This window comes from Schistocerca serialis, chromosome 11 (genome assembly GCF_023864345.2).
Source record: "Schistocerca serialis cubense isolate TAMUIC-IGC-003099 chromosome 11, iqSchSeri2.2, whole genome shotgun sequence".
Lineage (NCBI taxonomy): Eukaryota > Metazoa > Arthropoda > Insecta > Orthoptera > Acrididae > Schistocerca > Schistocerca serialis.
In genome coordinates this window covers 214126076-214151487 of record NC_064648.1, presented here as the reverse complement: position 1 = coordinate 214151487, position 25412 = coordinate 214126076, and the positions used below count along the sequence as shown (strand labels likewise).

The 25412-nt window shown below is 46.3% G+C and overlaps 1 long non-coding RNA gene across 1 annotated transcript; it reads right to left on the bottom strand.

Moving 5' to 3' along the window:
- Positions 1 to 3701: 3701 nt before the first annotated feature.
- On the bottom strand, positions 3702 to 17073 carry LOC126427215 (uncharacterized). The gene is made up of 3 exons (XR_007576593.1): positions 16936 to 17073; positions 16766 to 16852; positions 3702 to 4166 (listed from the first exon to the last, which is right to left on the bottom strand). It is a non-coding gene; the product is annotated as an uncharacterized LOC126427215 (long non-coding RNA).
- Between the last annotated feature and the right edge of the window lie 8339 nt (positions 17074 to 25412).

Sequence of the window (25412 nt, the reverse complement as noted above, 5' to 3'; positions counted from 1 at the left end):
GAATGTGTAGCTCACACTCATTCCTTTTCTGTAACAAGATAATGAAAGACGCATCCTGGTGCAGCACAGCCTGTAGACCGTGTCAAATGAAATGTGAACAATTGTATAAGCTTTTTGCACAAGCATATTGTATGCTGTTCTGTCAACATATTGCTGAACAAGTAAGAGAATGACGCAAACACAAATAAAAAGATTCAAAAGCACTATAATGCAGAATGAAAAATAATTTTTTCTTTCAGTAATTGTCATCAATAAAATGGAATGCTTGTCACATAACTTTATTCATAAAAGCTAACTGGATAGATAAAAAAAATCCACTCAACAGGATGCAGCAAGAGAACACATTTATAAAAGGTATTACAATTTTCTAGCTTTCAGGGCCAGTACCTCCTTCTTCTCGTAAAAGGGTTGAAGGTGAAGGAAGAAGGGTGAGGGAACAGTACTGGTGAGGTTTATGGGAAAGGGTAGAATTTGGAAAAGTCACACAGGTCCCCGGGTCAGGGCAGGTTTGCCAGACTTGGTGAGAACAAAAGATTGATTGTTGGGGACAGTAGCAGGCAAGATTTTAAAACCCGAGAGTTTAAAGGTGAAAGATAATATACAAGACAGAGATTACTGCTAAAACATTGTGCATGAGTTAATAAGAGAAGCATGCTAAGTGCATTGTTTGTGGAAGAGGTGGGAGGGGGATGTCAAAAAATAGACGGGTCAGAAAATGAAAGATGTTGGAAACCAAAAGGGAGTGAAGAAAGTAATAGTTACTGTGAAAAATTCCTGAGGCCAAAGAAATTAACGTAAATTGAGGCCAGGTGGTGACAAGAGTCAAGGCCATGTTGTTATGCCAGTTCCTACCTGTGAGGTTCCAAGAAACTGGTGTTTTGGGGTAAGATTCCAAATGGTACGTGTGGTGAAACAGGCACGTAGGTCACGACTGTCATGTCGTGGAACACACTCTGCAATATGATGTTCTGTGTTGCCTATACACACCTTTCATCCATAATCATTCGTCCTAACTAATAACTTGGTGGTAGTCAATACATAAAATAAATTTAGAGCTGTGAATGTGGGCAAAAATCAAATGTATAATGGAATGACAACTATTAAAATTTGTGCCAGACTGGGACTCAAACCCAGATTTCCCATCTGCCGTGAGCGGTTGCCTAACCATTAGGCTATCAGAGCATGACTCACAACCAGACCCAAACTTTCATATGTTTTGTCAACAGTGTGTCTACAACATGTACTTGTACATCCTTTATATATATTCCCGTACAGGCGAGACATTTGACTTCTAAGTAAGTTGTTGTTGTTGGTGGATATATACGATATTCCAGTGCCTGCGTTATTCCAAATTATGATGTAGGGTTTCTCTGGACATCCGTGCATGTCCAAAGCAACAGGCACTGTGGCAACTGTAGCTGTTATGAGACTATGTCCAATTGTAATTGTGCAAGTATTACAATAGTTGAACAAATAATGGGTGACATCGATATAGCCATTTAGTAAGCCTGGGTGAGTGGCTACACTTTGAAACAAAACAGAAGTTAATACTGCAATTTTTTTTACTCTGTTCCTTTATTTGATACTTAGAACGTTAATGGGAGTTGGAACGCACTATCCCAACAACGCCAAATTTAGAGACTCGGCTTCCCTGTATTTCAGGAAGCACTGTAGCCATTGACATGAAAGTTTTACAGTACATTATACTGTATGTTCTGAGTCTACTGAACTAAAATAATTGCATTTCAGCCACTGCTTTTGGAAATACAATTTTTTAATCACACAATTAAAATTTTGTGTACTTTTTAGTAGATTAAAAATAATTTTAATTATACATAACATTATGTTCTCCTTTCAGTTCAGTAGACTCAGGATATGTATGAAATTACTCACTGAAAATTTGAGTACTCTACTCGAAGTGGTTTCTGAGACTTAGAGAAAAATGCAACAGAAAATGGAAGTTTTCAGGCTTGGCTTCTGAAGTTTCAAAAGACTGTAACTCACTTAATATATGCTTAATTTTTTATTTTTAGTCACTCAGAAGCAGCCTGATCTTTTTCCAAGTGTTTTCTTCTTTTCTGCTTTCTGGACTTCTTAGTGGCCAACTTTACTGCATACTCTGCTTTATCAATGTGAACCTTGACCTTCTGCTTAAGTTCTTTGATGCGGTTTGCTCCAGGATTAATTCCCATATGCTGTAGCACTCTCACCCTACCAGTGATGCCATCATTAAAAGCAATAACAGCATCACTGACCCCTCACTTCAGTGTCTTCACTCCAACAAAAACATTTTTTGGTAAGCAAGGTTTCTGCTCTTTCGGACACGTCAGAAAGCACACCATACATTCATACAATCCCAGATTTAACCTACATAGGGCCTGCATTAACTAGTATCAGAGAAATTTTTTCCAATATAGTAATGCTTTTGATTCAGATGATACTAGCCTTCAATGTGAACATTTTCTTTTTTTTATTTTGTGTACTTGAGAGGAAAGAAACAAAATAAAATGCACTCTTATAACTTTCGTACTCTCAGGAGTCTGCACGCAGCCTGCTCTGTAGCTTTCCCTGCCCTCTGTCTTCGACGCTGCATACTACAATTGTGCAGCAGCTGCTGCCACCCTCTAGCATCGCTGTCCAGCCCTATGTTCCTCCTGTATATGAAATGTGAAGAATGTTTTGGATATTTCACTCTGGCTTTATCGCTGGTGCAATATGATCACAAATGAGAGTGCTACATTTTCTCGAGATTGGTGCTGGATAGACCTTCACCCAAGTCTAATGAAAAATTCAGTATCTTTGATAAATTTCATATGCAGTAACATATTATGTAATATGTCCCAAACACAAAATTATGTCAACCCCTGTTTGTCATTGCAAACTTTTTGGAATTTTACGCCATGTATTACTTCTGTGTAAATATCACAATAACTATGACCATTAAAGAAATGGTGAGCATATCATCATGAGACTGACTAAGTAATGCAGAAATCAATTTTTTTTACCAAATAGTTTCTGTAAAATCGTCTTAAGAAATACTGCAGCATGTACGTCTTGATGGTATCATCGCCTGCCAGCCAGAAGGTGAAAAACTGGTCACTGCACATTGGACACTTTATCCTGCACAGACTCTACCTCAGTTACTAATAAAATGTACTTCATCATTCTCCACAAGGAGATTTGGCCAATTCATGGAGATATGAAATACCATGAAAAATTAAGTCTGAAACTACGCATAAGATTCAATATACAACAAGACTAAAGAAATTCACAAGCAACAAATTGATAAATATCATAGAAGCTATAATGAGTTTTTATATTTATGGACATTGAAGACAATATTTGGGTGGTCAGGGAAGTAAATAAACAGAAGAGTAAAAATAGTCTAGGCTACTTTTCTGTAAACTCAGTGGGGTTTGTAACATTGAACTTCCTAACTGTCCAAAAGGGGAAGTTTGGAAATATGAGGTTTACCAGCTTTGAGTTTTAGTAACAAGGTTTCCCGTGGACTTCATTTCAGAATGAAAACTATTCAAAAGCTGAGGTATCTTCCAACAGCAATGCTGAAAATGTGTGTTGGAAGTTTCTGTGGGTATACAGGAAAATATACATAGGATTAGGGCGCAAACTGGAGTTGCAGATATAATTGTGGCTATAGTTGGAATTTATTGTATTCAGGCATGACACAAAGCCAAGCAGATCGTATGGTCATTCGACCGAGGAAAATCCTCACTGCCACTATTCGGAGATGTAGTAAGAGCACTTAAAAATGAATCCACAGAGAGTACAAAAAATTTAAAATAAATACACAGAGATAACACACTTAGTCTCTTGGTATTTGTTAGTGATATACATGAACAGTTAGATTCAGCTACCAATTAAATATTTATTGGCGGTGGGCAAGAAATTGTGTATCTATTATAAATCACAGTGACTGAGAAGTTAGACATGTCACAATAACAACTTTATACAATCTGGCTGCAATTTGAGCCGTAACTAGGAGTTGCGAGTAGCCTTTAACATTCAAGCTATGTGCCATCTTGCTGAATTTTGTACTTCTTCCTGTGAACCTCTTTTTTTCATGTTCTTCTACTTCTTCTTCTTCTGATTCTTCTTCTTGTTCTTCTTCGAAGGGCTCTTAGTAGCTTAGTGCACCACTCTTCAGGCTACAGAAGTTTTAAAAACATATTAAGAAGATAATAAACAGTAAAAGAAGTCATTAAAAATGGTGACTCTTAAATTGTAAAAAGGTGGGAAATTGTGGAATTTAAAATATAAAACAAGAGTTGGCAATGCAAAGTAAAACATTCAGTAAACAGACAGGTGCTATAGTAGACAGACAATTAAGAAATACGGCAACAGTATGGTCTCTGTTCACAACAGATAAAAACTCACACCTAGCAACAGTATGGTTTCTGTTCACTACACTTCAGAAAAGACACAGAACACTTTAACACTCACTTAAAACACTGCACTAAAAAGTTGGCATGGAGATGACACACCACAGCCTAGGGCAGAATGGTTAAGGGGAGGGGGGGGGGGGGGACATGAACAGATGAGGGGGAAAAAGGGAGGAGGTGAGGAATACACTAACAGTGGGGTTGAGGGGCCGATGAAGGGTGAGGACTCATAAGGGAGGGCAGGGTGGACATGAGAGGGAGTGTGTAAAGGCAGAGGAGGGGGATGCAAAAGTACTCAGGGGAGAAAGGAGTCAATGACAGAGTATGCAGGAAGAATGAAAACATGAAGAGGGTTGGGGCCAGAAGAAGCCTAGGAAAAAGACAGAGGTAGGAAGGGGGAGGTGAGGATCAAAGTTGATAGGAGGAATAAATGGAGGGAGAAAGGGCATCTTCAGAGAGGGAGAGTTGACAGAAGGCTCCTTGGGAAAGGAGATGAAGTGTGTAGAGGTAGTGGTTGGGGGGGGGGGGGGCACAATGGTGAAGGCGCAGCAGAGGGCGGGGGTGGAGAGGAGAGGAGCAACCAGGGGATGGGGGCATCAAGTCTGCAGATGGTGTATAGGACTCTGATATATTCAAGGAAAAGGAGCAGATGGGGGAAAGGAATCAGGTCATAGAATTTCCACATGGGGGATGGGAGGCGTATACAGAAGGGAGGGCGAAGTGCAAGGTGCTAGAGAATCTGGAGGGATTTATAGAATTTGGGGCGGCGGAGATCCAGGCGGGACTGGCATAGCAGAGGATGGGATGGATCAAGGATGTATAGGTGTGGAGGATGGTAGAGAGGTTCAACCCTTACGTCCAGCCAGAGAAGAGTTTTAGGAGACGGAGGTGGTTGTGGGCTTTGGGTTTGATAGGGCGGAGATGAGGGGTCCAGGTAAGGTGACGGCCAATGTTAAGTCTAAGGTAGGTGAGGATGGGGGAGAGGCAGACAGGATGGGCACAGATGCTAAGGGAAAAATCAAGGAGCCGGAAGGAGGGAGTGGTACAACTTACGATGATTGCCTGGGTCGTGGAAGGATTGTTTTTGAGGAGCCACTGGTTACACCATGTGGCAAACAGGTCAAGGTGATTCTGGAGAAGGCATTGGTTCCGTAGAAGGGTAGGGGCGAGGGCAAGGGAGGCGTTGTTATCAGCATACTGCAGGAAGTGGACTGGAGGGAGGGGTTTGGGGCATATCTGCTGTGTACAGGAGGTAGAGGAGAGGGTAGGGGACAGAGTCCGGGGCAACCCAAAGAGGGCTAGAAGATGCAGGAATCGGTGTAACGAACGCTGACATAGGAGGGGTGGTGGAGAGGAAGGAGGCCATCAGACGGACATAGGTGATAGGAAGGGCGTAAATCTGGAGTTTCAACTGGACACTGGGATGCCATATGCGGTCGTACGCCTTTTCCACATCAAGGGTGACAAAAATGGTGGAGCGGCTGGACTTAAGTTGGAGGGAGAGGAGATGGGTGAGGTATAGGAGTTGATTGTTGGCAGAGAAGGAAGGTCGAAAGCCACATTGGGTGTTGGGGAGGAGGTGGTGTCAGTGGAGGTGGTGATGGATGTGCCAGGTAAGGATGTATTCTAAGAGCTTGCTGAACACTGAAGTGAGACATATAGGGCAATAGGGAGATGCATCAGACAGAGGCTTGTTAGGTTTGGGGAACATCAGGATATGGCAGGTTTACCACAGGACAAAGAAGAAGCTGGTGGCAAGGATTACATTGGCAAAAATTACGTTATAGAGGGTGGTAAGGGCTGCAAGAAAGGAGGGAGGGAAGTGTTTGAGATGGCGGCAGGAAATGTGGTCACGGGTGGGAGCAGTGTTGCATTTAGTGCAGAGTGTGAGGCTGATGTCCTGTGTACTGATGGGAGTCTTAAGTTCTCATGGTGGTGTGTGGCCCAAGTACTGGAAGTTAGGAGCAAGGGGAGGAGCGGTGGTATCCAGACATTTGACAAAGTCGGGGAAGAGGGAATAATCAAATTGTGGATCATCTGGAATGGAAAAGACTTTGGATAGGTGGAAGGTGAAGTGGTTGGCCTTACTGAAGTTGTCTGGGAAGGGCCGGTCATCGAGGAGGAGAGGGTTTTGCAGGGTAGGATGGTTTCCAGAAAAGGCTTTGGAAAGCAGACCAATAACTTGGAAGAGTTTATTGGGAGTGTGGCGTTGAGTTGTGTGCGTGTCTATCACCAGGCAAAGCATTCCTTCACAGTAACCATGTCCTGTGAACCTCTTCTCTAGTTGTGATTCCAGAGACAAGTAGCTAGCATAAGTCGCAAGTAGCGAGATAATGTACTTCCACCTCACTACATTAATTTAAATTACTACTGTCACTAAGTTGCTGCTTTGCTGACCGTGACTGGCACTAGCAGCACATTTCCATATATCCCGTCTTGTAGTATCTTTGCTCGACTGCTATTACTTCCCGGGCGTTGTCTGTCGTGAGTGAGTTCCGGTCGCGAGTTCAGGCCAGCAGTCAGTTGGACCGTGTCTGGAGCGCAGTTCGGACCTGTCAGTTGAGAGTTGCGATGTGGCACTGGTGCAGTAGGGTTGGAGCAGAGGTGAGGTCTGCGTTGACACGGCTTGCCTGACCACTGCTGCCTCGCATCACTTGAGCCAGGCCACGGTCTCGGTGGATCGTCGGTCAGTCATCCTAACAGACGACGCATTTTGGCTCGCCGATTGTTCGTGAGTCAGCTGTGTGTGTGTGTGCTTTGACTCCCGATTTGTCATCGTGTGTGCTTACTTACTGTTGGGTATCGTTCAGGTCTTCGTGCAAGTGTTTGTCAGGTTGTGTGTGTAGTTGGCGTTATTTCCACTGACAACTATTTTAGATGTTGTCGGCATTCTGAGAGGAGTCGGTCGGTTGCTGAGGACTAGGGAAGTTATCTCCGAGCGGTGCAATCGGTTGGATCTGCTGCGCATCCCTGAGCAGTGTCGAAGTGTGTGTGGAGCTGTCCCATCGCTACAAGCTTCGTGGTTCACTGACCGAGGATGTCAAAGTTGAGTGGGGGTTTCAACTATCCAAGCCACATCCATTCATGTTGTGTGGTTCATTTCGGTGGTTCGCTGTTGGGGAGGTTTCCCTGTGAGCAACACCAAGAGTTTCTATTGGTGAAATTTAGTCACCATGTGGTCCAATTAAGTATATTGGTTGACTACAATTCGAGGGCACCACCAGAATTTACTGCCTTGTGGCCATTAGTATTCTGGTTACTTGCCCTGTCCACTGACGTAAATTCACACAGTGTTCCTTTTGGGTGAAGTTAACTACATTACCGTATTTCAAATTCAAGTGTACCAGCAAAATTTTCTGCCTTGTGGCCCTTAGTGTTCCGGTTACCTGTCCTGGCCACTAACATAATTTCAGGCAGTGTCCTTTCCTCATCTGTTGTTGCTGTCCAACATGGTGTGTAGTTTTGACAGCTAATACATATTTCATTGTGGATAATCACATTCGTAACCTTTTGTGTTTGAGTTCTCATGTACTGATTGGTGGCTAGGAATTCGTTGTGTCGGTCAGTCCGAGGCTGTCCCCTGGTTGAGTTCCATCGGATCAAGTGTAGTTGGGCTCACCACCTGTCTCACCTAAGTGAACAAGGGCAGACCGACCTCCCTGGAGGCTTCTCAGTGCCGTTTTCTTTATTGTCCTTCTCACCAGTGATTAACTGTCCATTTACAATCTTTCATAGCCAATGATTCAAAAATTCTTGTTTTTACTGGACTTTATGTATTTTTGAATTTTGAAAACCAATTGTGGGCTTTAAGCCATTTAAACCATTATTCTTGAGATTACACTTTAAGCAAAAACATTGCGGCCTTTTCTGCCTTAAAGGATTATGGTAATATATTTTAAAAATTTCAAATTTAATTGTGGCTCTTACCCACTTGTATTGCACCTTGCATATGTTTGTTGTATCTACTTTTGCCTTGAAGCTTTCCAGCTTTACTGTGATACCATATATATTTTAATTATTTCATTTGCTATTTTAACTGCATTTTCATTTTATTGACTTTTAAGATTTCTTGTTTGGAGGCCCTCAGCCATGAAATAATTACCCTTTTGAAACTCATAGTTCTAAAGATTCGGCTAAGTGCTGTTTTGGTTTAATGGTGCTATTAAATTACAATAAATTACAATTTTGAGTGAACTCTATCGACACCTTATTTCGCCCTTTCCACAATCCTAATCACCTGTTCTGCCCTGTGGGTTTAGTGGGTGTCTCATTAGCATTCAGCACCGTGTGGCATCTGTTGGCTGACTTTCGTACTTCTTAGTCTCAAACTCTCTCTCTCTGTCTTTTTTTTCCTTTATTGAGTTTCTATTCCACATGAAGTAGGCAGGCTGGCAGTAGTTTAGTATTCCGCTGTTCAGCCTACAGAATTTTTAAAAGATAATAATAAGATAATAAGTAATAAAAGCAGGTGATAAGAATGGTGACTTCTAAAGTGTAAAATGGCGGAAAATTGTAGAAGTTCAAATATGAAACAAGAGTTGGCGATGCTAAGTATAACACACGTAAGCAGACAGGTACAATAGTAGACAGACAATTAAGAAACACGGCGAGAGTCTGGTTTCTGTTCGCAAGAGATAAAAAAAATCACACACAGCGACAGTATGGTTTCTGTAAAAAGTTGGCATGGAGATGACACACCACAGCCTAAAACAAATGTGTGTGTGTGTGTGGGGGGGGGGGGGGGGGGGGGGGAGGGGGTACCCAGATATATAAGGGGAAAAAAGAGTGGAGGAGAGGAAAAACCAAAGGGAGGGAAAGAACCATCGGAGAGAAAGGAGTCATAACAGAGGCCAGGGCAGACGCGAGACTCAGTGGGTAAAGGCAGAGAAGGGGAATGCAAAAGTATTCAGCGGAGGGAAGAGTGTGAAAGGGAGGGTAGGTGGGGAAGTGGGAAAAACAGGATGGTAGGAGGGGGCAAGAGGGAGCCTGGGGAAAGAACAAAAGTAGGGACGGGGAGGTGAGGATCATAGTTGATAAGAGGGATAAATGGAGGAAGAGGGGGCATTATCTGGGAGAGGGAGCTGTTGAAAGCCACCCTGTGAAAGGAGATGAATGGTGTAGAGGTGGGACACGATGGTGAAGGCACGGCAATGGATGGGGGTTGGAGAGGAGAGGTGCAACCAGGGAATGGGGGGAGGTGTAGAGGACATGGATATATTTGAGGAAAAGGAGCAGATGAAGGAAAAGAATCAGGTCATAGAGGATCTGTGTGTGGCATTGGAGGTCTATGTGGAAGGTGAGGTGGAGTGTGTGGCTCTCAAGGAATTTCGGGAGGAGGGGGGGGGGGGGGATGGCGGAAATCCAGGCGTGACTAGTGAAGCAGATGATGGAAAGGATCAAGGGTTTGTAGTTGTGGAGGATGGTCGGAGACGAGTTTAAGAAGACGGAGGCAGTTGTGGACTTCGGATTGGATAGAGCACAGATGAATGGTCCAGGTAAGGTGACGGTAAATGGTGAGTCCGAGGTAGGTGAGCATGGGGGAAGAGATGAACAGGACGGGAGCAGATGGTAAGGGAAAAATCAAGGAGATGGAAGGAGTGGATGGTACGAGCTACGATGATTGCCTTGTCCTTGGAAGGATTGCTTTTCAGGAGCCACTGGTTGCACCATGTGGCAAAAAGATCAAGGTGATTTGCGAGAAGGCATTTGGATCGTTGAACAGTAGGAGCGAGGGATACCATACGTGATTGTAGGCCTTTTCCATGTCTAGGGAGACAAAAATGGTAGAGCAGCAGGAGTTAAGCTGGAGGGAGAGGAGATGGGTGAGGCATAGGGGTTGGTTGTTGGCAGAGAAGGAAGGTCGAAAGCCACACAAGGACTGCAAGAAAGGAGGGAGGGAAATGTTTGAGGTGACAGTAGGTAATGCGGTCATGGCTGGGAACAGTGTTACGTTTACTGCACAGTGTGAGGATGATGTTCTGTGCACTGAGGGGAGTGTTGAGCTCCAATGGCAGTCTGTGGCCTAAGTACTGGAAGCCATACATTTGATGACGTTGGGGAGGAGGGAATAAGCAAATTGGGGATCTGGAAGTCTTTGGATAGATGGGAGGCAAAGTTGTTGGCCTTACTGAGGTTACCAGGAAAGCGACGGTCTTCAATGAGGAGAGGGTATTGTGTGATAGGACAGTTTCCAGAAAGGCAGTGGAAAGCAGACCAGTACTTTGAAGAGATTATTGGGAGAGTAGCATTGAGTTGTGTGCATGTCTGTCTCCAGGCTCAACATTCCTTTGGACTAAGCTCGTTCCTGACGTGTCATTGTGATTGCCGGTGGTGAGTGAGTGTGTCTTAGTCATGGGTGTGGAAGACGGATTAGTATAGTTGACAGGATACACGAATGAGAAGGACGGTATGCGGGCGAGGGCTGGGTGGTGATGGTGTACGGCTTTTGTATCGATATGGGCAGCTACGGCATTGGAGGGTAGGGTTGGGCATTTGGCCTGGGTGTATATCGAGTATCGTTAGGCATTCCGGTTGGCGTGGGAGTAATCATGGACAAGTTTAGGAGGAACATCAGGATGAGGAAAGTGGCGGGGATAGCGACCGTCAAAGATGCTGAGAAGGATGGATGTGTGGTCGCTACCAATGATGTCAAGGCTTTCGGCGGTGATTGCCCGAGGAGGTTGGGAGACGCCAAAATCGTGTGAGGAGTGGTATTGGATTCAGGTCAGGTGTGTTGTGTGGGGGAAACCTGGAGGCTGGTGATAAACCAATGCCACCACTGGAGGTCAGCAGGAGGACAGCTGTGGATACTGACGTCTGCAGCAATCTCATATGTGAAGAAGGTGCGTTAGATGTGGGCCAGGAAATCGTACGGGAAGCGGGTGCAAGGGCAGATGTAGATGGTGTCACATGTGATGGTAAGGGTGGGGAGAAGAGGCTGAGGGTGAGATTCTCAGAGAGATTGTTGAGAAGAGGTTGAGCCAAAGAGGGAGGTGTTTAAGGTGGCAACCCTACTACAAGTTAGTCTGTGGAGATGGAAACGCGAGGTTGGAGGAAAGTTTCATTGAGTGTGAAGGCATCCACACGGTGTTGATTTAGGGTGTGCAGGAGTATTCTCGTAAATGATACTGTAATGTTGTTGTGCCACTGTGGGGGAGATTTAGAAGAGGGTGGTGAGGGAGGTGAAGGAGAAGTGGGCCTGTTTGTGGGAGTAGGTGGCATAGGTGGGGAGATGAAAGATAGAACAGGCAGCGAGGGCGGTTTGGGAAATGGCGTGGGGGCATTGGAAAGGGTGTATTTTGTAGGACTGTGGTGATAAAGTGGATGATGTCCTCTGCAGTAGGAGGACGGCAGAGGGAGTAGTTGGGATGGATGTGATGACCTAGTGGATGGACGGGGATGGTGAGGTCTGGGGTGTTGGGAGGAGGCTCCGCTTTACATTTATATGAGTAGGTAGAATGTGATTTGTTACAGGTACTCGTATTACAAGAGGGGGAAGTGGCAAGGTGGGGGAAGTTTTTGAGGAAGTGTGAATCTTTGGAATGGGGACAGGTTGGGGGCTCTTACAATCGGCAATGACATGCACATTATATTTAAGACATCATTGGCAGTGGTAGGATTAAAGGGGGAAACAGGAGGGGTCAACTTTAAGGCATCTGTTAAAGATGAGGGCTCCCTCTGTAAGGAGACGGTCAATGGAAAAGAAGGATTCAGTGAAGATTATTATAAGGCATGTCGCCTCGGCATCATTAAAGGTGCGACAGGCCAAGCATATTTCAAAGTCAGTGTGGGAATTGAGTTCCACCAACACCTCAGCCTCCATGACCACGGGGCTAAGCTTCATGATCACAGAGGTGAAGGTCGGCAGATATCAGGGAGGCTGAAGCTGTTGGGGAGAGGAGAGGGTGTGGTAGGCAGTAAGGGTGGCTCATGGGCCGAACTAGACGCATAGGATTTGTGAGAGGAGATCAATGTGGAAGGATGCATGGGGGTGGAGTCCTTGCGAAGAATGGGAAGGGAGATAGGGGCATTGGGGGGGGGGTATTAACAGATGACAAGGGTGAGCCTGCAGGTGTCAGGGAGTCGAGGGTCAGGATTTGAGAGGATGCAGGAGTGGGGCAAAGGAGGTGTAGGAGTGAGGGATGGGGTTGTGTCCATGGGGATGGGTGGGTCACGGGGATCAGTGGTTTTCTTTGTGGATAGGGTGGGGGCAGGGTCAACATTAGGGCATTTGGTAGGTTTCTTGGATAGGACAGGTTGAGAAGGACACTGTGGGGTGGGTTTGAGGGTTAGGTGTCGGTGGAAAGTTCCTCCCTAAGTGTCAGGTGACGGAGAGGGTGGGGATGTGGGTGTGGCAGAGATTGTGGCATGGCATACTGAGATTTGTGCTGGCTGGGAGCCTGATGTAGGTGGCGCAGAGAGTGGTGGGAAGTCCGGAGATGACGATGGGGTGGCAGCTACAGGTGAGCGAGAGTCGGGGAAGTGATGGGTGTAAACAGCACAGGAGTAGGATGAACAGGGAGGGAAGGGGTAATGGTGATGGGATCTGCTGAAGAACTCCGTGTGATGGTGGTCGGAAGCAGTGGAAGAGGAGGTGAAAATGATGGAGGTGGTAGGGAGGGCCATGGTGGTGGTGAGCAAATGGGGGATGAAGATGGTGACAGTGGTAACGGCGACAGCAGTGGTCACAGCAGAAGCAACGAGAAACGGTGGCGTCGGCGAAGAACTCGGCAATAGTGGCAGTAGCAGCAGTGACGAGATAGCCCTCGACGACGTGTGGGGCAGCAGCAACTCCACCAGGGTGGGGCAGCAGCCCTCTGCAGGCAGTGCCGGTGGTCCAGTGACTTACTCTGGGCAGCAGTTGAATCATGAGGGCAACAAGGACGGCGGCGAGGGCAGGAACTGGTGTGGGGCAGAGCCGCACCAGGGCGGTGGTGGTGAGCACCGGGCAGCAACAGCGAGCAGTGGGTGGCAGTGGCTGTGGCGTAATCCTGGGGTGTGGAAATGAGGGAGCCTGACCCTCAAGATTTCTCTCAACCTCTTGTCTAGTTGCGATTTCAGTGACAATTGCAAGTAGAAGTCGCAAGTAGCAACTAAAATCAGCAGTTAACATTAGATGCCGTATGCGATCTGTTATCCTCCATTCGTACTTTGTTTGTTATTGTGTTTCACAATATGGGTGTATTACGTGCCTATGGTCGAAAAAATGAACGAAGAAGCTGATTTTCTCTGAGAAAAATTTTATACTCAGTTGAGAATTGGGGCAGCTGAGTAATGTGAAAGCCGAATAAAGGTTGTGGTAGCCTTCCGTATACACCTCCCACACCCCATGGGGATCCTATATGACCTGGTTCCTTTCCATGTGCTCTTCTTCCTCGAACATATCTGCATCTTGTACACCTCCCACAGACTTGATCCCCCCATTCCCTGGATGTTCCTCTCCTTTTGAACCCACACCCACAGCTGTGCCTTCATCATTGTGCCCCACCTACCCTGCACCTCTACACCCTTCATCTCCTTTCCCAAGGTGGCTTCCATCAACTCCCACTCCCAGATGATGCCCTCTCTCCCTCCATTTATCCCTCCTTTCAACTTTGATCCTCACCTCCCCCTCCCTACTGCTGTCTATTTCCCAGGCTCCCCTTCCCTCTCCCAGCCCATCCTGTTTCTCCCTCTTTCCCAGCTACACTCTTTTGAGTCCCTTCTGTCCCCTGAGTACTTTTGCTTTTCGTTCTATGCCTTTCCCCACACCCTCTCTTGTCCACCCTGCCGCCCCCCCCCCCTTATGAGTCCTCTTCATCCATTGGCTACTCTCTCTTACTTTGCTTTTTCCACACCTCCCCTCTTTCCCCCTCACCCCCCCCCCCCCCCCCCCCCTCTAACCTATGCTGTGGTGTGTCATTTCCATGCCAACTTTTTAGCGCAGTGTTTTATATTTTAACTTCCACAACTTTCCGCCATTTTACAATTTAAAAGCCACCATTTTTATTGCCTGCTTTTATTACTTATTATTATGTTTTAAAAGTTCTGTAGGCTGAAGAGCGGCATACCGCTCCAGCCATGTAAGTAAAGTCCTCTGCCACATTTTTGACGCGTCACTTAAGCAAGGAATAGTTCCTAAGAGGCTTAAGTATGCAGTTGTATAACCGCTGTATAAGAAGGGGGATAAGATGGATACTGCTAACTATAGGCCAATATCACTACTGACAAGCTTTTCAAATGTTTTAGAGAAACTAATGCATGCCAGGAGAGTTAAGCATCTCAGTGAACAAAATAGCTTCAGCAAAAGTCAGTTTGGCTTTCAGAAAGGTTTGTCAGTGGTAGATGCAATATTTGCATTTACTGGCAAACTCTTGGAATCTATCAACAAAAAAGAAAGTGATTGGCATATTTTGTGACCTAACAAAAGCATTTGACTGTGTAAATCACCAAATTCTTTCACAAAAAGCTGCACATGTCGGTATAAGTGGTGCAGCAGGGAAATGGCTCAACTCATATCTGTCAAACAGGAAACAAAAAGTTGTAGTAGATAGTCAAGATGGTGTCCCAAATGATCTTCCTCTCTCTACGGAATATTGTAGATTCACCATTTTCGCGGATGACACTACACTACTTATTGATAATTCAGTAGATAAACTTGAGGTAACGGCAAATAAGGCTTTAAATGAAACGGTGAACTGGTTCAACATTAATGGTCTTATTTTAAATTACTGTAAAACAAACTACATTCAGTTCCACAAAACATCCAAAGATGAGGAAATGTTTGTAAAGATAGGTGAGCAGACAATAACCAGGGTAGATTCCTCAAAATACCTAGGCTTGCATATTGATAGCAAACTGAATTGGTCAAACCACATCGTGGATCTGTGCAAAAGACTAAGTTCAGCAACATACGCATTGCGCATTGTTTCTTCTTATAGAAATATGGAAACCATGAAGTCAGCGTATTATGGTTACTCTCATGCAAATACGGCATATGGAATTAAATTTTGGGGAAATCAACCACTGGCTAAAAAAGTGCTATGTGTACAAAAAAGAGCCATAAGCATGATGTGTGGAGTCCATCCTAGAGCCACATGCAGGCACCTTTTTAAGAAGCTTGAAATACTTACATCCACTGCGCAATATATATTCTCGTTGATGTGCTTCATAAGGCAAGAAAAATTCATCTTTAAGCTGAATAGTACATATCACAATCACAATACTAGAAGGAAACATGATATCCACTATGAACAGCCAAATCTAAGTATGGTGCAGAAAGGAGTCCATTTCAGTGGCTGTAAGATTTTTAATGCCCTCCCTTCAAGAATTAAGTGTTTGGTAGATGATGATCTCCTATTTAAAAAAACCTGAAGGCAGTTCCTATTGCAAGGATCATTTTATACATAAGGAGAGTTCCTGAACTACAGTTTTAACATTTCTTGTATTGTAAATTGCAAATGTATGCCCAAATTTGTATTTGTAAAACGGAATATTTTTATTGTAAACACGTATTTTGCACTATTTATTTCTCTGTAACACTTATTGTCTTGTAATCTTTATCTATCTCTAAAATGTACTTTTTTTTTGGGACCTAAGTTACTGCTTTTTGTTTTGTTTTATGTATTACCATAAATTCTGGCCAAAAGCTTGTAAAATTGACACGTTCCATATCCTGTGATAGTGTCACAACATGGATCACCGGAACAAGAGATAAATAAATAAATAAAAATACGAAGCTGCTGCCAGCCCAACCCCTTCGAGAGGGAATCGAAACTCAATAAAAGAAAAAGAAGTTAAAATTGCATGGTGATTTTAAAACCAGATAATGGCTAAGTCTCTGATGAGTATTTTGATGCATATTACACGCATATATTGTAAATAAACTACAAAAAATTCAATCTGGTGTCTACTAGGTAACTTTTACCAAACATTAAACAGCTGTATTCACAAGACTGATATTATTTCCAACGGTACAATACACAGCTATACCTTTGTCTGTATTTTAAAATATTGCATTACTAATATTCCCAATTTCGACTTGTATCTGTAAGATCAGTGCTTTCCAATGTTTTGACGTGCACATTATCAATCTGAAAACACGCAACCTTCTGTCCTAACCTAGAGATTGGGCTACGCTACAGGTCACTCCGTCATCACAATCAACATTCAAGGATAAACGGATCGGTATGACACTCTAGCAAGTCGTTATCATTAAATACGTGGCAGAAAATGTGGGGGAATGGAATGTGAATGGAATTTTCGTTATTCAGTCTCAGTATGGTTCACATCTATTTATCATTCCTTTCTAATCACATAATAACTTCAGTTACGCACTGTACCAATACTCATTTTGCACACTTTTAAATCAACTATGGCTCCTTTACCGTGCGAATTCTTCAAGAGTCATTTTGAATCTTCATGACTATCTCTTCTAAATGTGGATGGGTACATAGAGCATCCAGTAGTCGCGCCTGACAAAATCACGAGGATTATTAAAATTTTATATTGCTACTAATTACTAGCAATATAATTCACATTATACAACTGCTAATACCTCTGGTAATGGAAGCACTTGAGTGGGGGGAGGTTTCACACTTTGCACAAACGATGCCCCCAGATTCATTTACAAACATAGAAACTAACCTCACTTCTGACAAAGACGATGTAAAGACGCTGTGGCAACTTTTCCAGTTTTGCTGTCACTGGCACTATGAATTATCGATAAATCAAGTGACTTACAGTGAATGTAGTTCAGATACTTGTGAAGGCGCAACAACGTGGTTAGAACCCGTATTCAAAATTTGAGCTCCTATAGTACTGTTTGGTAATTTGCGATATGATTCTCAATATCGCACTGTCAATACTTTCACACTTGTTCCATTAATTTAAACTAAAGCCAATTGAAGAACGTAGGTAAACCGAACTTCATGCTGATTGTGTGGTTGAAACTAAATTTAGTCTGTGAGCTAGCACATGTACCTAACAACTGAACATCAAGCGTCGACAACCTTAACATTACGATTATAACGATATGACGATCCTATGTATTACGTTTATTAAATTATAAGCATGATCATCATCAGCCATGCCTTGCAAAAATTGAATACGTCTTAATATTAATTGCGTGATATGATGACCTGTAACCAAAAGTGATTGAATATGTAGAACATTGTACCACAAAAATCGCTAGGTAGGAAGTATTCACTTCATAATTAATTGGAATATACATGTATTTATAGCAGCAGAATAACAACAATTACAGCGAGGGACTTGCATCATCTGCCTGCAGAACCTATAATTGCAAACTGAAATGAAATATGAAGAATTCACATCGTTTGAAGTGAAGCTCCGAACCGCAGTGTTGCTAGATGTTACCGACAGATGGCACCCAAATACGCTGAGTGACAAAGTGTTGCGGGTCTCTCACTCGCTTTGCTAACTGCATTCAGCAATCAGCAGTTACCGAATATTTGTAGCCACACCAGTCTTAAACATTGCTTGTTTAAAATGGGAGATGTGATGCATTTTGATAAGTTTTATGAACATTTTACACCCGTGTTGTACTACTATTTGCATTTGACACATTTTACTGTAGCATAAAAACAGCTATAAAATGCCGAGAAATTAACAAAATCGTTTATATTGTTCGTATTATATTTGCATATCTGTTATAGCTTTCATGTCTTGTTACAATTCCACGTGTCGTGTAACAATACAACGCACGCAAGTAAACAAATAATGAAAGCGTATTGCTTGAACTAGATATCTTACTATAGATAGAGAAAGTCTGTTTTGTTGGTTCAGTAATATACCTTACATTTTAGTATCATTCCAACAAGTTTTCGCGATCAAATGTGACGATTCATTGCATATTAGTTAAAGCTAAAATACTGTATGTGATGTGGCTTCTTTTCTCTGTTCCCCAAATTCCTGTTTTTTGTCCCTCTTTATCAAGATTTGATTCCCCTCAGAGGGGGAGGCGGGCCGACAGCAGCGTAATATGCCGCTCTGCAGCCTACAAAATAGTTTAAAAACATAATGAGTGAAGAATAAACGATATAACCAGGAGCTAAAACGGTGACGGGTTAAAACCGTAATAGGGCGTAAAGTTGCGTAACTTAAAATAAAAATAAAATAAAAAACCAAAGGGTCGGCAATGCTGATTAATATACATAGTAATTAGACAGGCACAATTAAAGAAACATGGCGACAGTTTGGTGTCTGTTCGCAAAAACACACCCAGTGACAGGATGGGGTCTGTTCACAACACGTAAAAACAGGATGCACAATGCTGTCACATCACTGAAACACCGCACTATGAAGTAGACAAGAAAGCAGATGGCGGAGGGGGGGGGGGGGGGGGGGCAGGCAGACAGCAGAGTGGGTAAAGGGGGAGAGAAGAGGAAAGGCAAAAGGGGGGAGCCGATGGAGGAAGAGGACACAGAAAAAATGGGGGCAGGTGAAGGCGAAAAGGAGTGGGGAAGGCAGTGGAGGGAAAAGCAAAAGGGTTTGAGGGGCGAGAAAAGGAATCAAAAAGAGAGTGGGTGGGAGAAAATAAACAGGATAGAAGGGGGGAGTGGGAGCTCGGGAAAAGGACAGAGGGAGGGATGAGGAAGTGAGGATCAGAGTTGACAGGGATAAATGGAGGGAGAGACGGCATCATCTGGGAGGCAAGGTTGACAAGCCACCTTGGGAAAGTAGATGAAGGGTGTAGAGGTGGAGGGTAAGAGGGACACAACAGTGAAGGCAAGCCAGCGAGCAGGCATCAGAAAGGAGAGGAGCAGTGAGGGAGGTGGGGGAGGGGGGTGGGGGGATCAAGTCGGCCAGAGGTTTAGAGGACTCAGATATGCAGGAGGAAAAGGAACTGATTGGAGATAGGTGTCAGGTCATAGACGATCTACTGGGGTAAAGGAGGTATATACGAAAGGCAAAGTGGACTGCATGCCACTCAAGGATCCGGAGGGACATATAAAATTTGGGGGGGGGGGGGGCGCAGATATCCAGGCGGGACTGGCATAACAGAGAATGGGCCAGAACAAGGATTTGTAGGTGTGTAAAATGGTAGAGAGAGGCAACCCCAACGTCTGGCCAGAGAGGAGTTTAAGGAGATGGAGACGATTGTGGGCTCTGGATTGGATAAAGCAGAGATGAGGGATCAAGGTGAGGTGATGGTCAATGGTGAGTCCATGGTAGGTGAGTGTGGGGGAGAGGCAAACAAGATGGGCGCAGATGCTAAGAGAAAAATGAAGGAGCCAGAAGGAGCTAGTGGTACAATCTACAATGATTGCCTGGGTCTTGGAAGAATTGATTCTGAGGACCCACTGGTTACACAATGTGACAAAAAGGTCAAGGTGATTCTGGAGAAGGCATTCATTCCATTGCAGGGTAGAAGGGAGGGCAAGGAAGGCGGTGTTATCGGCATATGCATGAGGTGGACTGGAGTGGTGGGTTGGGGCATATCTACTGTGTACAGGAGGTAGAGGAGGGGGGTGTTGGGGGTGGGGAACCTAGTCTGCATGGAGGGTGGTGATAAACCAATGCCACTGCTGGGGTTCAGCAGGAGCACGACTGTAGACATTGAGGTCTGCGACAATCACACAGGTGGAGAAGGTGTAGTCATTGTGGGCCAGGATATTATATGGGATGGTGGTATGAGGGCGAATGTAGATGGTGGCAAATGTGACGGTAATGGTGGGTGAGATACTCAGCTGAGAAGAGTTTGGAGCCAAACAGGGAAGTGCTTGAGGTGAGGAAGGTTTCATTTAGGATGAAGTGATGCACATTGCGTCGATTGAGGGTGTGGAGGAAGAGGAGTTTATGTGTGGTCAGGGGGCGGATATTATGGTAAACGATACTGTAATGTTGTCACGCAATGGTAGGGGAGATTTAGATGAGGGTAGTCAGAGAGGTGATGGTGAAGTGGGACTGGTTGTGAGAGTAGGTGCCATAGGTGGTGAGGTGGAAGACAGAATGGCAGCGAGGGTGATTTGGGAAAGGGTGTGGGGGCGCTGGAAGGCATGGATGTTTTGGGAGACAATGGTGACAAAGCGGATGATGTCTTCTGCAGTAGGAGGAGGGCGGAGCGAGTTGTTGGGGTGGATGGGGTCATCGACGGGGCAGACAGGGATGGTGAGCTCTGAGATGACGGGAGGAGGTTTTACTTTACATTTAGAGGTGTAGGTAGGATGGGGTTCATTACAGGTGTTACAGGAGGGGAGAGAGGGGAGGTTGGAGTTCTTCGAGTAGTGGGAATCTTTGCAGTGGGGACAGGGAGAGGGGATTTTGCAGGCAGCAGCGACATGGTCATTGTACTTAAGGCAGTGTTAGCAGAGGTAGGATTGGAGAGGGAATGAGAAGGGTCAACTTTGTGACATACATTGTAGATGAGGGCTCCCTCTGTAAGGAGGCGGTCAATAGAGGAGGATTCTGTAAATAGGTGCATAAGGTAAGTCTGACTGGGATCATGAAAGATGTGACAGGCTGAGTGGATTTCAATGTCGGGATGGGAAGTTAGTTCTGCCAACCCCTCAGCCTCCATGATCACGGGGCTAAGCTTCATGATTATGGCGGTGAAGGTCAGTGGATGTTGGGGAATTTGAGGCTGACGGGAGACAACTGGGTGTGGCAGGGGGTAAGGGTTGCTCATGGGCCAAATTGGATACATGGGATTTTGGAGAGGAGATTGGTGTGGAAGGAAGCATTGAGGGATTTAATAAGAACCGAGTGTTTTCAAGGCATGAGAATGGAGATGGGGGCATTTGGGAAGTATTTACAGATTGCAAGGGTGAGGGTGTGGGTGTGGGTGTCGATGAATTGAGGATCAATATTGCAGAGGACGATGGTGTGGAAGGAAAGGTTTGTCAGGGGTGGGGCCAGAGTCGCGCTCATGGGGGTGGATGGGTCCCAGTGATCAGGGGTTTTCTTTGTGGATAGGGTGGCTAGAGGGTCAACATTAGGGCATTTAGTAGGTTTCTTGGACAGGACAGGGTAGGAAGAGGGCTGAGGGATCAGTTGCAGGGGAAGGTGGCGGGGGACAAGTCCTCACTGAGGGCAGATGATGCAGGGGTCGATGGCACAGGCGTCGCAGGGACTGTGGCACTGTGGGTGGTAATCCGTGCAGGCTGGGAACTGTCATAGCTGATGCAGTGAGTGGTGGGAAGTCTGAAGTTGGCGATGGGGTGACAGCTAAAGGTGAGGGAGAGTCGTGGGGGGGGGGGGGGACAGAGGGAAGGGAGGACGGTGATGGAGTCTGTGGATGGGTTCCATGTGATGGTGGTTGGAGTTGCTTAGGGGGAGGTGAAAATGATGGAGTTTGAGACATGGTTGTGGTCTGCTAGTGGGGGGTGAATATGGTGAAGGTGCTGACGGCAATGGCAGTATGGACGAGAAACAGCAGTGGCAGCAAGGACAGTGGTGGTGGCGACGGACTGCAGCAATGGTGGCAGGAGCAGCGGCAGTGGTGAAAAGGGTGACAAGGGGGGGGGGGGCTGTGATGACTCTAACAGGCAGTGAAGGTGGTCCAGCAAATCCCTCGAGACAGCGGCTGGGCAACAATGGCAAAAGTGGTAGCCCAGTATCCTCGGCTGGGGCGCAGTTCCGGTGTCGGCGGCAATCACCGGGTGGTGGCGGTTGACAGACGGATGGCGGGGGCAGCAGGAACTGCCAGCACACAGACAGCGGCAGCAACCAGGGCAGGGGCTCTTCCAAATGCGTGATTCCCCCACGAGTGAAGTCCTGGCAGCATAATCTTCTCACTCGGACTCGAGGGGATCGATCCTCAAGAATCCGTATTTCTGTTGGGCAGACTGTTACTTACAGCATCTATCACTTCAGGAGAGCTGAGGAACATAGTGTCAAAAGCACATCACTTTTGGTTTAGGGAACACGAAATTTACCAAAATACATCAAAGCTCCGATTTTTAAATCAGCAAACTATAAGACTCGTGTGGCTACAAATATTCTGGTACTACCAATTGCCAAGTGCTGTAAGCAAAGAGAAGGAGAGAGCCACCACACTTCCTCAGCCAGCATGTCAGGCTGCCATCTGTTGGTTCTGGGGCTTCACACTAAACAATTCGATTTCAGTTTGCAATCAGTTGGAAGTAATAAACACCTCCTTTGCTCCCACTATTTTTTTCTGCTGCTATAAACACATATATCTTCCAATTATTTACGACGATGATACTTTGCAGTAGCAATGTTTGTGATAGAGTCTTCTATATATACGACTACTTATCACATTTCCTTTCAACTCTGAATGGCCCAGATTCGAGGGGTGGATCCCCTCAGGTCCAAGTCGAAGAATTATGTTGCCTGGGCTACACTCAGGGTGTAATCGTCACTTTGGAAGAGCCCACAGCCGTTGCCATCTGTCTGTCTGCCTGCCATTGTCATCCCTTTGTTCGTCTGCTCACCGTTGCTGCTGCTCACCGCCTGGTGCTCGCCACTGCCACCACCACCGCCACCACCACCTGGTCATCGCCAAGATCACCTCCCGGTGCTCACTGCATCCCAGTGCTTGCCACCACCATCGCCGTCGCCGCCTGGTGCTCGCTGTCGCCACCGCCACCCAGTGCCTGCCATCGCCGCTGCCATCCAGTGCCCAACATTGCCACCACTACCCAGTGCCTGTTGTCACCGATGCTATCCAGTGCTTTCCAGCACCGCACCTCCCAGTGCCCGCTGTCACCTCCGCCACCTGGTGCTCGCTGCTGCCGCCTGATGCTCGCCACGTGCATCACCGCCCATTGCTCATCGCTGCAGCCACTGCCGCCAATGCTGCCCCCCGGTGTTCGCCACTTCCCAGTGCTCGCTGCCGTCGGCCCCTGCTTTAGTTCCTTTCCCTCTTCGGCAACTCCTGTCACCAGTGGACACCGCATTCAATAATTGATGCCCTGACTACCACCGTCATCAACACCTCCCCTTCCCTTGCACCCACTGTGCCCTCGTGGAGTGCTTCCTCTGAGCTTAACCCATCTACTCCACCTCCCCTCCTCACAGTCTCCTCCCCTTCCATCTCCTCCTCAACCCTGTATTCCCACCTCTATGTTGCTCCTTCCCCTACTTCTTCCCCTGCTCCTATTCCTGTTCCTGCTTCTGTCCCTTCTTTTGGCCTCCCATCTACAATCGCCCGACAAGATGACTTTTCCCCCCTTCCCACCTGCCCCACTATAACTCTTCCTACTTCACCTGCCTGAGGCAATGCCTGCCACGCCACAGTTGCCAACACAGAGAGCCCCACTTCCATTCCCAGTGCCGCCGCCTCCCAAGAGTGGCCTGCCTCCCACCACCTCCTCATCCACTCAGTCCCTCACCCCTCCTCCCAGGCCACACCAACAATAAAACTCCCAAGCGCCCTAATGGCGACATCATCTCTAACCCCTCCTCCAAAAGAACACTGCCTGCCCCACTTCCCTCAGATCCCGCCATGGATACTAACCCTTCACCCATTTCCCCAGCCCCAGCCCTGTACACTTTCATCGTTGCCAACCCTGATCCGAAATTCCTAGATAACCGCACCCTCACTCTTGAAATCCGAAAATACATCCCCAGTGCCCCATTACCCAACTTACCCGTGGCATAGACTCTGTTCTCATCAAGTACTCCTCTCCCTCTTTCCATACTCATCTCCTCTGGCGCCTTCCCCGTATCATCTTGGCTCCCCTCCTCTCCTCATCAGCTCCAACCCCCTCGTCAACCGCCAACCCTCACCACCATGATCACCAAACTCAGCCCTGTGATCACTGAGGCGGAGGTGTTGGCAGAGCTGAATGCCCATCCTGGCCTGGCAATACGATCGGCCCGCCATATTTCCAACTCCTCTGGCCCTTCCTTCCTCATGCATATCTTTACTGAGTCCGCCTATTCCATCAATCACCTCCTCGTAAAGGGAGCCCTGATTTTCAACCGCTGCCACCCTGTTGACCAGTCCCATTCCTCTCATCAATCCTACTGCTGCGAGTGCCATCTCCTGTACAACAACAACCTCACCCAAGACTGCAAGAAGCCTCCCACCTGCCCCCATTGTGAAGCCTCCCACTTCCTAAAACAGTGTCCTAATCTCGCCTCTCTCCCTGTCTGCAACACCTGCAATGAACCCCACCCCACCTACTCCCCCAAATGCAAAACCAAATCCTCTCCAACCAACCCTGAGCTCACTGTTCCTATTCACCCCACTGACCAGCACACCCACCCAACAATTCCCTCTGTCCTCCCCTTACGGCTGAAGACATCGTATGGTTCCTGACCATTGTCCTGCAGAACTTCCACCCCTTCCAACACCCCCACACCCTCCAGCAGATTTCCCTTTCCGCCTGCTCTGTTTTCCATTTAAATATGTGTGCCACCTACTGCCACAACCAGGCCCACTTTGCCTTCACCCACCTAGACACCATCGTTTAAGCCCCTCTCTCCTCGTCCCACTTCCTTCCCCACTCCCACCTCCTGGGATGTCAACTGTATCGTCTCCTCTACCTAAACATCCACTCCCTCCCTGCCAACAAATACCTCTTCATGCATACCCTATCCCAGCACCAGGTCGACTCCTTCATCCTTAATGAAACCTTCCTCCAACCTCACCATGTTGTCCACACCTCTCCTTATCTACTTCATTGCACTGACAATCCGCTACCCCTCGCGTGAGGCAGGGTCGCTATTGGCCACCTCAAGTATTTCCCTTCCCGGCCACATCCCCTCCTCAATGACCTGACTGAAGAACTTCTCATCCTCTTTTTTCCCTCCCTCACAATCACCTGTGCCACTATCTATGTTCATCCCGCAGCTCCTCTCCCCTACGACTACACTTCCCAAGTTGACCGTACCTTCTCCACCTATGTGATCACTACTGACCTCAACATCCACAGCCGTGACCCTGCCACCCTTTAGCAGTGCCATCAGTACCTTGCCATCCTTCCTGGTGCTCTCCTTCCTCTCCCACAACACACGCATCCTGAAAGTAACCCTACCCTGGATGTTATCCTCGCTTCCCCCAACCTCTTTGGTCATAGCATGGTGGATGTTCTCGATCCTATT